The 13,693-nt window shown below is 38.7% G+C and overlaps 1 protein-coding gene across 2 annotated transcripts in view; it reads left to right on the top strand.

The window, feature by feature from the left end:
- PAK5 (p21 (RAC1) activated kinase 5) overlaps positions 1 to 13,693 on the top strand; it is a 334,352-nt gene that overhangs the window by 108,599 nt on the left and 212,060 nt on the right. Inside the window, exon 1 of one of the 2 annotated variants that reach the window (XM_045295289.1) lies at positions 12,753 to 12,803. The exons of the other annotated variant lie outside the window; for it this stretch is intronic. The gene's annotated coding sequence lies outside the window, so the exon portion shown is untranslated. Of the gene's footprint in view, positions 1 to 12,752; positions 12,804 to 13,693 lie in introns of those variants that run through there. 2 annotated transcript variants of the gene reach the window in all.

Genomic DNA, 13,693 nt, shown 5'->3' with positions numbered 1-13,693 from the left:
TTACCTTCAAGCCTTTAAGACCCCAGATGCTATATCTTTTGATAGCCGGGCACCATCAGCTTTCTTCACCACATTTGCTTACCCACCCACTTTGTCCTCCTTAAAAAATTTAAAGCAATCTTATAGATGTTACCACATTTCTCCTCAGAACAACCTTTTGAAGAAGTCATAAAATTATTCATTGTCAATTTGTGGATGAGAAAATTGAGGTGAAGAGAGGTCGAGCGACTTGCCCAGAGTGATAGCATTCTTAAAAGAATATCGGTCAGAGTTCATTCTTATAGGCTGTTAATCCAAAAGTCTTATCATTCAGGAGGATAGACATACTCACATTCCTTTAGGAATTTTTGTGGACAACGTGCATTGAGTGAAGTTGGATGTGGTCAGGAAAAGAGTGGTGGGTTTTAAGGTGGATCGAGAAGCGTGTGAACAATTCTTTAAGATACTTGCTTGTCAGTTTCCTTTCATATCTCTCACTTCTTTCCCTTCCTTTATTCTTTCCTTCTATTTATTCTCTATTTGCTGTCAGCAGTTCTAGAGCCATCAGCTTGCGACTCCTGTCCCTCAATTCCATTTTGCAGATAATTTGAAAGGTTTTGTACCCAACACTTGTAAACTATGGATGGCACCTAACCTCAATGAGGGTGGTATTCCTACTTATTTTTAGCTGCTAAGGAACCCTGGTAGTGTAGTGGTTATGCATTGGGCTGTGATATGCCTGGTTGGCAGTTCCAAACCAGGGGAGAAGATGTGGGCTTTCTACTCCCATGAACAGTTACAGTCTCAGAAACCAATAGGAGTGGGGAGGTGTCGACAGTGAGTTTGGTGGGGTTTGGTTTGTTTGTTTGTTATTGAGTTGGTCATAGAAACTCTGTGCACAACAGACATGGTCCTCAGCTCTGCTCCGTTTGTCTTTCATCTTCCAGGAGGTTAGCTCAGGCATTTTCTCATGATGAGGGAGGTGGTTCAGGACCACAAGAAGAAGAAACACATAAAGTCTCATAAGACCTAGCCAGGAGTGGTAGATTGTCACTCCATCTATTGGCCAAGACAAACCGCAGGTGTGGAAATGTATACTTCATCTTTATGGGAACAACTCCAAAGTCACATGGCAAAAAATATCACCATAAGAAGTGCAAATAAAGGAACTATTAATAATTCTACCTATTGCACATACCTAACAAGTTAGGGACAGAAATGGGATAGAAACCAGGCTTCTTGTCCCAGTTTTACACAAACGCCCCCACATAATTCCTAAAAACAAATTATAGTTGAGTAAACTGTCTCATGTCAATACCATGTAGCTTAGAATAGAATTTTCTAGAGGTGTTTCAATGGCTGCTTTTTGGAAATAGATTTGCAGGCCTTTTTTTCTGAGGTGCTTCTGGTTGGACTTGAACCTACAGTCTCTTTGCTAACAGCTGAGTGGGTTAATTTTCATTACACACTCATTTTTAAGGCATCCCATTTTGTCTTAGACATGCTTCCCTGACCCCCAAAAAGCCCTGGGCATCTGGAGCTAATGCCAGGGTTCCTTCTAATCCCCCAGTTGCCCTGGGGCCTTGTCTTCTGCCAATAGTTACCTAATCCCTGCTGAGGTATTAACCCTTAATTAAGGCATTTTCTGATATAAAAGACCTTACGGGCTCCAACATTTTTACCACCAAAGAGTATTTTAAAGCTATTTTCCCTATAGACTTTATTTGGAAATGGTTTTGTACCAGACTTTTTAATAGGTAGATCTGCCTTTAAAATATAAACATGTATCCTTGCCAAATAGAGTTTCTGGTCAGGCTGATAGACTAAGCTGAGCAAAAGCTAGACAAAAGGGAGGATTCTCACTGGTTTGGTTGGTTTGAGGAGATAACCAGTTTTTGGCCTGTTTACTTACATTTCTACCTTCTCTGATTCTAGTTTGAGAATCATGGGGGCAAAAGATGCTTCTATCTTGATCATTTTCTTATAACTTGATTCTTCTAAAGACAAACCAACATTCCATTTAGTCCGTCACTCAGTCGAGAGTTCTCTCGAATTATACTTGGAAAATGTGATTACTCAGCCCCAGGAAAGCCATTAATTTCTGATGCCTGGTAACAAGTTGAACAGAGACAGAGGTATATAATCATATGGAGAACTGCTATCATTTAGCTCTTAAGAAGACTTCCAGAGAACATGTAGGATCAATTAAAAATGGCACACTCTTTTAGACAGGCAATTTAGTTTACCTGCTCCTGAGAATTTAAATTGAACTATGATCTAAAATACTTCATAAGTGATGTTAGAAGTTCTAGCATTGGCAGTCTAATAATCTATCCCCCAATAGCAATTGTACCCAAATGCATGCAAGTTTCTTCTTGTCTTTGTATCAAAGGCGAAGTTAAATATGGTGATTATGTTACTTGGATGGACTATTTGGCCCTTTGTATAATTCTATCAAAGTAGAGTAATCAACTATTACTTCAAAAATAGCTGGATGCTGTGAATATATATAGATGTGTGTGTGTATACATATAGATTAAGAAAAAGAAAGTGTGTTATTCCCACTGCAGAAAGATTTATGTGATATTGTGTGGCATCATGATATTTAAGGGATTTGGTATGTATTACAGACTGTTGCAAATGACAACTAAAGCAACAATGGAGGCACAGCAGTGCTGTCTAATAGAACCTTCCACTTTGATGGAAATGTTCTACACTTGTTCTGGAAATGCATTAGGCCTATGGAATCATTGAATATTTGAAATGTGATTAATACAACTGAGGACCTGATTTCATAATTCTTTTAAAAAACATATTTATAGAGGTATAAATTATGGACCAAAATCTGCTCATACTTAAAATGTACAGTTTGAGACATGTATGCACATTTATGCCACAATGAATCCCTCAGGACAATAAAAATAGTGAGTACATGATGAGTGGCTACCCTATAGTACACTGTAGGTTAGGAGAATTTGAAGTTCATGACAGTTGAAACAAATGGGACTTTTTAAACCACAACTATGTTGTAGATAAAACGCTGGACTTGGGACCAAATGGAACGTTTGGGTTTCCATCTGAACCTTCTGGAGCAATAAGCAACATCATGATAAATGAAGAAAAGATTGAAGTTTGGCAAGATTCCATTTTCACAACCAACATTCATAGAAGAAGCAGCTAAGAAATTAAATGAGAAATTAATTAAATTCAGGACAAATCTTCTGAAAATAAAAGCCTCTTTAAAAATATTAAAAAGCAAAGCACTGTGGCCTTTTGAGGACGATGTTGTGCCTGATGCAAACCATGGTGTTTTCCATTACCTCATCTGCGTGCGAAGACTGGGCAACGCCAAAGGAAGACCAACGAAGGATTGATGTCTTTGAATTGTGGTGTTGGCAAAAAAAAAAAAATGTGAATATACTATCAGAAAAACAAATAAATCTGTCATGGAAGAAGTAAAGCCAGAATCTTCCTAAAAAGCATGGACGACAAGATGTCTTCTTGTGTACTTGGCACATGTTATAAGGAGAGCCTAGACTCTGGATAAGGATGCCGTGCTTTCTGAAGTAGAATCCCAGTGAAACGGGTCTCTTCAGATACTACGTCCGAAACACACGAGGGGAAGACTTGCCATCCTTGCCTCTAATGAGTAGACTGGCTGTACTTCTTCCAATACAGACTTGTTTGTTCTTTTGCCAATCCATAGTACTTTAAGTACTTCTTCACCAACACCATAATTCAAATGCATCAATTGCTATCTTTGTTATTCAAAGTCCAACTTTGACAAGTGAATGAGACAATTAAAAACATGATGGCTTGGATCAGGTGTACCTTAGCCCTCAAAGTAGCATTCTTGATTTTCAACACTTTAAAGAGGTCTTGTGCAGCCAATTTACCCAATGGAATGTGTCTTTTGATCTCTTGACTGGTGTTTCCATGAACATTGATTGTGGATCTAAGCAAGACAAAATCCTTGACCACTTCAATCTTTTCTCTGTTTTCCATGATGTTTCCTATTGGTCCAGTGGTGAGGATTTTGGTCTTCTTTACAATGGGTTGCAATTCATACTGAAGTCTACAATCCTTGAACTTCATCAGGAAGTGCTTCAAGTCCTCTTCACTTTTAGCAAGCAACTTTGTGTCATCTGAATATTGCAGGTTGCTATTAACCCTTTGTCCAATCCTGATGCCACATTCTCCTTCATATAATCCATGAATGGATTATCTGATGATTTGCTCAACATGCAGATTGAATAAGTATACTGAGAGGATACAACCAGACAACACGCCTCTCCTGACTTTCAACCATGCAGTATTCCCTTGTCCCATATACACAATTGATAGCCGTTTCCCCAGTCAGCCTTTTGCCTGGTTTTAGCTTGCCGATATTGAGCTTCTCCAGCATCATTACCCACAGATGTAGTTTGATTTCTGTGGCATCTAGAGAACTCCATGTGTGTAGTCATTTGTTTGTGTTGTTGTAAAAAGGTATTTGCTATGAACAAGTCATACAATTTGGTCTTACAAAATTCTACTATGTCATCTCAGCTTCATTTTGGTCACCAAGACCATATTTTCTAACTACTTCATTTCCAACATTTGTACACAAATCGACCATAATTAGCAATGCATCTTGATTGCATGTTTGATAAATATCAGAGTGAAGAAGCTGGTAGAAATCACCAGCTATATTGCTTGGGACACACATTTAAATAATAGTTGTATTGATTAGCTTTTCTTAAAGGGGGATAGATATAATCCTATCACAGACAGCATTTTATTTCAAACTAGATCGTGAGATGTCAATGGTATTTTTTACAACAAATGCACTGCCACTCCTCTTAATTGTGTCATTCATTCCAAGGACCGTAAATCATTTTCTGATTCAGAATGGTCACTCTCAGTCCATTTCAGCTCACTAAAGTGTAGGATATCAATCTTTATGTGTTCCATGTCATTTTTTACCATTTCCAAAATTCCTAAATTAATACTTCCTACTTTCCACGTTTTGATCATTAGCGGAGTTTTGCAGCTGTCTCTTCTCATTTTGAGTTGTGTCCCCATCAGCAAATGAAGATCTCCAAGATCCGCCCCCTCAGGTCCCACTCCAGGCAGGACTCCACTTGGAGAAGGCAGTGCCTCCTGAGTCACATTTGAAGTGCCTTCTGACCAGGGAAGCCCAGCCTCCAGCACTATCTCCAGCAATGTTCCATTTCCACTCATTAGCCCGCCAGTATCTCACAGTGTTCCCATGCTAAGCGTAAAGTCTTCAGCAGCTATTCCTCCAAGATGGGTTCCTTCTCCACTGTCAGTTTTCAGTCTGAAGGCTTGTTCACCTCAGGTGACCCTGCTGGTACTTGAAATACCAGCAACATAGATCCCAGCCTCACAGCAACACACAAGCCACCACAGTATGACAAACTGACCCACAGACAAGTGGTGGGTGTAATTGTATAGTCATCCCCTTTGGTGGTCTCATATAATGTAATCATTTCCATGAAGTGACCAGCTATCAACAGCCAATCAGTTGGTTAGTTGGGGATGTGGCCTGCTTTCAGTATATTAAGATGCTCCAGCAAGGCTCTGGCTTTCTCTGTATCCTTGAGGTGTGGGTACTCTGAGTTGAAATGTGATGTTATAAAGTACAGAGACCGCACACACACACACACACACACACACACACACACACACACACACACCTGAGGGAGATGAATAACAGAAACGTGAGTAAAGGGACACAGTGGACAGTGTAAGATATGACAAAAGAATAATTATATATCATTGATCAAGGGTGCACAAGGGTGGGAGGTTGGGGGAGGGAGGGGGAAAAAGGAGCTGATAATAAGGGCTCAAGTAGAAAGAGATTTTGAAATTGACAATGGCAACATATGTACAAGTTTGCTTGATATAAATTGACTATGGACTGTTATAATATTTGTATGAGCCCCCAATAAAGTGATTTTTTTAAATACAATTAAAAAGTACAGAGAAAAGTTTGCTGAAGCACTAAGCTAGAGGTTAGCCCCTCTGGGCCAAGACTTACTGGCAGAGTAGGTCTGTAATGGAAGAGCTACACTTGCCCAAGCAGGCCATAAAGCCAAGGGCTTGAGCATGCCTGCAAGGATGGCTGAGGAGAAGATGCCCTAACTGAAGAACTGTATCCTGAGTGCTGCTGATCCTGAATTGTAACCTGTTATACTCCTATTACTCCATACACTGAGTATGGTCTCTGAGTTCTATGTGGTCAATCCAACAAATGATCAAACCCAGCAGGAATTTGCGTGCTGACGGAGGGATGGTTAGTGTGAGAATTCGCAAAGTTGGAGGATATAGGCATGCCTGACCTTTATCTCTTAAGAATCAGCTTTGGGGTGGCGTTGAGTTTGATTCTTCTTCTTCCTTGTCAAGTCAGGGGGGATCAGACATTGACCCCACATAATTTTTATAGAGCTTTTAGAATATTTTAAATTTAATATGTGACTCACATTTATAAGCTGTGGACATACTGTTTTAGAATTTGCTTATTTACCAAAGAGATAGTTTTTAACAAAGTTTGTTAATGGAATGAATCTCACAGTTCTTGCATACAACAAGACTTGACCAAATAATACCCATTCAAGTTGTGTTGCATTCTGGCACTATATAGTGGGCCCTACTGGGTTGCTTTCAGCTGTATATTCCATCTCAGAAAATTTCCCAAGTGTGAACTTTATATTTTATTCTCAAGAATTACACATACCCCTCTTAGTCCTTTTAGTTGTCAAGTCTTAGTCTTTCCTCAGTAGACCAAGGGCTGTCACAGAAAACCAGCGACAGTAATTGGAAATCAGTTATCAAGAGTTTAATGAGGGAGACACTTGCTTGTTTGTGCTAGCAGTGGACATTGGTGCCTGCAACTTAGTGTATGTTGGTGTGTGTGTACAAACACATGCATGTACTTCATTCCACAAGGGTCAGAATGTTATGTAAAGGCTCACTCTACAATATTATATATTTTTCAGATTCTTATTAAGTTCAATTACCTTTTACTATGACTCTTCAAAAACAACGCATTGTTCTTTATTTTAACAGTGTTATTAACATATAATTCACATATCATTCAGTAATTCAAACCTATAAAATTATGCAGTTAGCAACAAAATAAATTTTTAAATATTTTCTTCATTCTTGTACTCATTATTAATAACTCCTCATTTCCCCCCAACCTCCCCTGCTACAACCCTAAGAAACTATTAATCTAATTATTGTCTCCATAGATAAACCAATCATTGGTTTCATGTAAAGAAAAACATACCCCCCAAAAAACCCCACCAACAATAATAAAATAAAACAGAGAAAACCCTCTAAGACACTCTTCAACTGACACATATTTTAATTTTCCCTTAAAGGTTTGTGATGTAGATTGAAACATAAGTACCTAAGGGGAAGGCACGACATTGACTTTCTAGAGTGTCTTATATAAGGGCTTTTTGTGGTCTTTTAATTCCATTTCTCCATGAAATTTTTCAAGTCCCCCTCATGTAACTGAAATATTGTTAAGGGATAAAAGACTCCACAGGAAAAACACAGCAGTCATACACTAATGGATTGTGTACAGTACCAGTTAGGAATTTAAAGATAATTTTGTTGTAGTATAGTAATTTTATTGATGAACACTGCTATTTAGTTTAAAATAGTAAACGAGCACATCAAATGGTTATAACTGCTTCTTGTATCAAAGAGTTATATACTATTAATTTCTCTTATATATTTTAATTGATAGGTTGCCATTTCCTATGTATTTTTAATCCTCAGAAGATCTGTGAATAGTTGGTTTGGTTGGCTGCCATGCGCATAACTGATTGTTTTGCACCCATGTTAGTCCAAGTATTTTTAGAAGAATGTGATCAGCATTTGTTGGAAATTTCTAACTCTCTTGAAATGAATAGCCATCTGTATGTATTTCAACAAAAACAGTAGTCTGGATTTTTAACTTTATTTTCAAATAATGGTTAAAGCTAGACAGACACTATTTTTCCTAAGGGAGATGAGTCATATCAAAGGGATTTCATCTAACTTCCAATAGCACTTGACAGTAGAGGGGAGCTGGCATCACCTTAATAAGTTAAAAATACTCCAAAGGCATCCTTTCAGTTATTTCTTTGGTCTCCCACAGGTCTTCCCATTGCTGTCCTACATTGCAGGCCTCCAGCTCAGGTTGGGGGAGGGGGGGCAAAGAAAAGAAAAACCATAGAAGAAAATATCCAATTAAGCTCACAGCCACTGAGTTGATGCCGACTCATCGCGACCCTATAGAAAAGGGTAGAACTGTCCCCATGAGTTTCCAAGACTGTAACTGTCTTTCTCCCCCAGCTCAGGTTGCTTTACTACCTGAATTGACAAACAGCAAAGGTATCAGCAGCCTTGACAACAAGAACATTGATGACAAATTATTAGTAAAGTGTTGTCAATTCAAGGAAAACTTTAAATGTCCCAAAATCCTGCATTTCATAGCAATTTGTAAAACAACTTTACTGAACTATAAATTAAAGCATCTTCTTTTTCAGTCAAGCAAGGATGGCCTTTCTTAGAACAGGCCTGTGTCTCTGAGACCCTAAATTGTGTGATTCATTCAATCCCTTATGATTTAATTTCTTTTAATAATTTTCTGTTGTTTTGTTGTTGTTTCTGACTTGTGACAACACTGTGTGTACAGAGTAGATTGTGGCCTTTTGAAAGCATGTCTCCAGGCCTGTTTTCTGAGCATGTTTAGATGGTTTCAAACGGCCAACCTTTTGACTCACAAGTAAGTATTTGTGCCACACAGGTTCTCCTACTGGCTTCCTGTGTGATTCTATTTGAAACCAACAAGCAGCCTAGAATAGGGTCTAGATTTGGCTGGTATGGGCTACCACTGTATTATTCATATTTAAATGAAGAAAGAACATCCTGTATTGGTTATTAGTTGCCATGAAAATACTGGGTAACAACCCACCACATATGCATATATACATCAGTTTGCTCCCTCTTCTGCGGGGTTCGTCTAGTCTGGGCTGGGCTTGATCAGACTCACTGAGCTGCAGATCAAGCAGCTCAGCAGTCCTGAACGGGCTCACTCTGCACATTGTACAGGGTGGATGTGGGCTAACCTGGATGGCTTTGACTGGGGTGACTCCAGCTGTCAGACATCGTGCCTCAGGTAGCCCGGGTATCGTTGCATCCTTATGTGGCAGAGGTGTAAGACAACCAGAGAATACACATGCACTTTTAAAGTTCTGCTTACGAATGTCCATTGTCCACATCAAGGAATATAGACAAATCCAACGTCAAAGAGAGAGAGAAGGAGACCTACAGAATTATATTGAAAAAATCATGACTAGAACGATCGATGATGGATTTGGGTTGTCGTGTGTGTATGTGTGAGTGCCTAGATGACACCGAACATTAACAAAGCAGTATGCAACATTGGGTTGAAAAGGTTATTAAAATTTCTAAGTATTTTAATTATGCAGAAATTAATTTAAAATTAACTAGATTTTAAAAAACTGTAAAAGATCACACCCCCAAACTAGTTATTAATAACATCTCTGCAGTGTAACTACTTCTAGCAAATAGAAAATTTGAATGCTTTTTCTGTTGGGCCAGAAAACCAATATAGCCCAAACTGGCCATTCACTTGGTTTTCAGCACTAAAAAGGTACTCATAAAGTTAATATCAAACCATTCTAAATTGAAATTCATTCTCAAGTGAAAAGGACATTAACATGAGGTATTCATTTTAGTTCACAGCCCTGAGAAGCTCAGTTCTCCCGTCATCTCAGGGAAAGTACACCCTCACGAGACCAGCCATTCAAACAGGATATTTTGGTAGAGCAAGATGGGAATTTTTGTTTTACACCTAGTTGTCCTATTACCTGAAAGCAATATAAAAGAGCACTCACTCCACATCTGAGGCAATCACAGGCTCTAGGCAGGCTCCCCTAGAGAATTCACTGCCATCAACAAATGCATACATAATGGCTGCAAAATCGTAGTCCCCCCCACCCCCCGCCCCCCATCACTAGTACCTTCCTTTGAATGAAAGGAAATCTGCTTTTGAAAAAAATTAGGATTTCTCCTCCCCTCAAAGTTGTTTTTTCACATTTGTAGTATTTCTGTGATAACAGTTTTTTTTTTTCCCATGGAAGCAAAACAAAGTTATTCTAATAGTAAGGAAAGTGGAAAGGATACTGAACTCTGGTGTAAATATTTTATTTTATACAGAGACAAAGACCACTGGGGCTGCAGGTGAGTAGCAGGGCATCAGAGGGATGTCATATTCAAATCCTCAGAAGTTTACACTAAACTGTCTCCCCCCAACTTGCTTTCCTGCGTGGCTTTTACTCTGTCAAAACTGGGACTGAAATCCTTTGTGTGTCTAGTGTTTACCTATTAGTTGAGGAGTGATCTCAGCACTGGAAGTGAGGTGGGATTGCTTGCAGTAGTAGATGGACATTTCAGACATCTAACTCCAAGTACAGAATTATCCCTGGTATAAAGTGTACACAAAGACAAAGTCATTATTAATTACTGCAGTGATGAAGACATCATTCCAAAGAGGATGTCAGACACATAGTAATTTCCTTGGAGAAGGTAAAAAAAAATTTTTTTCTTAACCTGGGTTAAAGATAAGTTTTATGTGAGGTTGTCTCTCTCCAAGTGGTGAATTTTCACCTGGTACTCAATGCCTCATGGTTGTGGGAAAGCTTTAACTGAATGGGACTCAGCATCTTGCGTGAGTTCAGAACCCATTTGAGTCCTGTTGGGCAGAGCTCAATGTTAACGATGGCAAGGTCCTAAGCTCATCTTTTTGTTGTTGTTTTCTAGAGGAGGAAGAAAATAGTCTTGTGTTTCTAATAGAATGGCACAGACTTCATATGAAACTTATTATTCACACAGATTTGCATCACTGAGTGTGAAAGGCAGTGGATGAGAGGGTGAGTGATACAACATACATGAAATTGCAGGGCCAGTAGAGTTTTCAAATTATGTTTTTCTTGTTCTAAATCACTTTCAAATGTGTGTGCATATTTGTTCTTAGATGTGAAGGGGAAAGTATGTAAGAATTATAATTGTTTGTAATAATATGTTATTTTTGTTGTTGGGTGTCATAGAGTAGAATTCACTTAATAGTAATCCCTATGACAGAGTAGATACAACTGCCCCATAGGTTGTCCTAGGCCATCATTGGATCAGAGCAAATCTCCAAGTCTTTCTCCAGGAAGCTATTGGGTGAATGTGAGCCTCCAAACTCTCACTTAGCTGCCAAGCACTTAATCATCACACTCCCAGGACTTTTCTGTAGTAGTATAGTTGATGGTTTTTGTAGTAGGAGAGATGCTGGTATAGTAGAGTTGATCACCAGAGAATCTATAAATAGGAAATGTGAAAGTGGCGTAAGCTTAGGGGAAATTTTGGTAATGCTGTTCTGATGGTGTATTTCATTTGGTAGCATAGTGAGTTAGTTACATGTTGGACCGCTAACTACCAGGTCTACAGTTGGAAGCCAACAGCCTCTCGATGGGAGAAAGATGAGGCTTTCTTTCCCATAAAGTTATAGTTTCGGAAACTCACAGGGGCAGTTCTGCCCTGTCTTCTGGGGTCATTATGAGTCAGCATGAACTTGATGGCAGTCCGTTGGTTTGGTGTTTGGATAGCTGTTCAGAAACCATTGTTTTGTTCTTCAATATATATAATTTTAGAGTTGGGGTTTGGGGATTGGGTTGTTTGTTGTTGTTTATTAATTTTTAATTATTTATTATCAGGGAGCCCAATAGGGAATCTAAATCTCAATATGGTACAGTTTTTTGTTGTTGTTTTGTTTTGTTTTTAATCATTTTATTGGGAGCTCGTACAACTCTTATCACAATTCATACATCCATCCATTGTGTCAAGCACATTTATATATTTGTTGCCATCATCATTCTCAAAACATTTGCTTTCCACTTGAGCCCTTGGTATCAGCTTATTTTTTTCCCTCCCTCTCTGCTCCCCCGCTCCCTCATGAACCCTTGATAATTTATAAAGTATCATTATTTTGTCATGTCTTACACTGTCCAACATCTTCCTTTACCCACTTTTCTGTTGTCTGTCCCCCAGGCAGGAGGTTATATGTAGATCCTTTTAATCTGTTCCCCCTTCCCCCCTCACCCTTCCAGTATCACCATTCTCAGCACTGGTCCTAAAGGGATCATCCATCTTGGATTCCCTGTGTTTACAGTTCCTATCTGTCTGGTACTGTTTTTAATGTGTTTCTTGTGTTTTTGAATGAAGCTGAGCCTGATGATCAACCTCCCCAAGGTTGAGGGACAGTATTACCAGGGAATCTATAAGCAGGAAATGTGAAAGTTGACATAAGCTTAGGGGAAATTTTGGTTATGCTGTTCTGATGGTGTGTTTCTATTTTTATAACATATCAATATCATAACCATAGTGATGGTGATCTTGTTTGTCAATCCAATGAAAGTGAGCTAGAACGTCATTTCATTTTTTTCATTTTCACAGAAATCAGATCTCTACTTTCTGGTTTTAAGATCTAAGTTCAGTGATCGAAGATGTTTTGGGGGGAGAGTTGATTTTACACTTAATAAAAATAAAATACATGCTGCATTTTAAAAATATTTATTATTAGCCAGTCACTTTTCATAGGCCCTTTTTACTCTACCCCACCATCAGTCTTCTTTATAGAACCACAAAGCCTGGTCTCCATCTCCATCTTTCAGAGGGTGAAGAAGCTACAAGAACATCTGTAGAGCTAGTTGATCATGCCAAACAAAGCCAGCCCCTGCCTCTCAAAGGCTGGAGAGGTAAATATGAAATTTAATTGGCATCAATGCCTTCTGTTAATATGTGTCATATAAGTGGTTCAGAATGATATAGCTGTTTTTCTGAACCATCTGCTGAGCTTGCTGCTTGCGTGTATGTGCCAGTATCATCAATCTAGCTTTATCAGAGGCATGGAAGTTTCATAGTGGCATGTTTAAAGAGATAGGAGCTTTTGAGAGGAGTGTTCTATTATGCTGATCTGGACATGTATTGAAGTGAATTTATGAAATCTTAGACTTCTTTGATTCTTTTGCTGATTTGGAATATACCACTGTCATTGGGTGGATTCTGGCTCCTAGAGATGCTTTGGGATATTGTAGAACAGCCTCCAGAGGGTTTCCACGGCTGCAGTCCTTATAGAAGCTGCCTGCCACATCTCTCTCCTGTGGAGCAACTGGTGGATTCAAACTGTCAACCTCTTGGCTAGCAGCTGAATGGCTAACCACTATGCAATCTGGCCTTCTTATTTGTACTATAGATAGGGAATTAAAAACAATGCTAATTCCCACAAAACAAACTCAATGCAAGTATTGGTTAATTATATGGGAAGCCTGCTAGGATGATATTAAGGGTATAAATGAGATGCATTTAATTTATTTTACTACATCAAGATATTACTTTGCAATAGATACATTGAATTATCTTTATTTTGTTCAGTAGGCTCATATGACTATCACAATCCTGAGATTGCATTCCATGAGAAAGGAATTTTCCCTTTGATACGCTGTAATGAAGAAAACATCATAAGGTTCTAAGAGGAAATGATTTCTATATATTCTAACCAGTTTTGAAATAAATGACAGCATATAAGGAGAACTAGGTTTCCGGAACTGGGATGTTTTTTTCCTCTGCAAAGCACTGCTTTCAGGAA

This window comes from Echinops telfairi, unplaced genomic scaffold (assembly GCF_000313985.2).
Source record: "Echinops telfairi isolate 266 unplaced genomic scaffold, ASM31398v2 ScPeMD7_5592;HRSCAF=6446, whole genome shotgun sequence".
Taxonomy (NCBI): domain Eukaryota; kingdom Metazoa; phylum Chordata; class Mammalia; order Afrosoricida; family Tenrecidae; genus Echinops; species Echinops telfairi.
The sequence above is the reverse complement of the archived record's forward strand: the minus strand, read 5'-3'. Positions and strand labels throughout refer to the sequence as shown.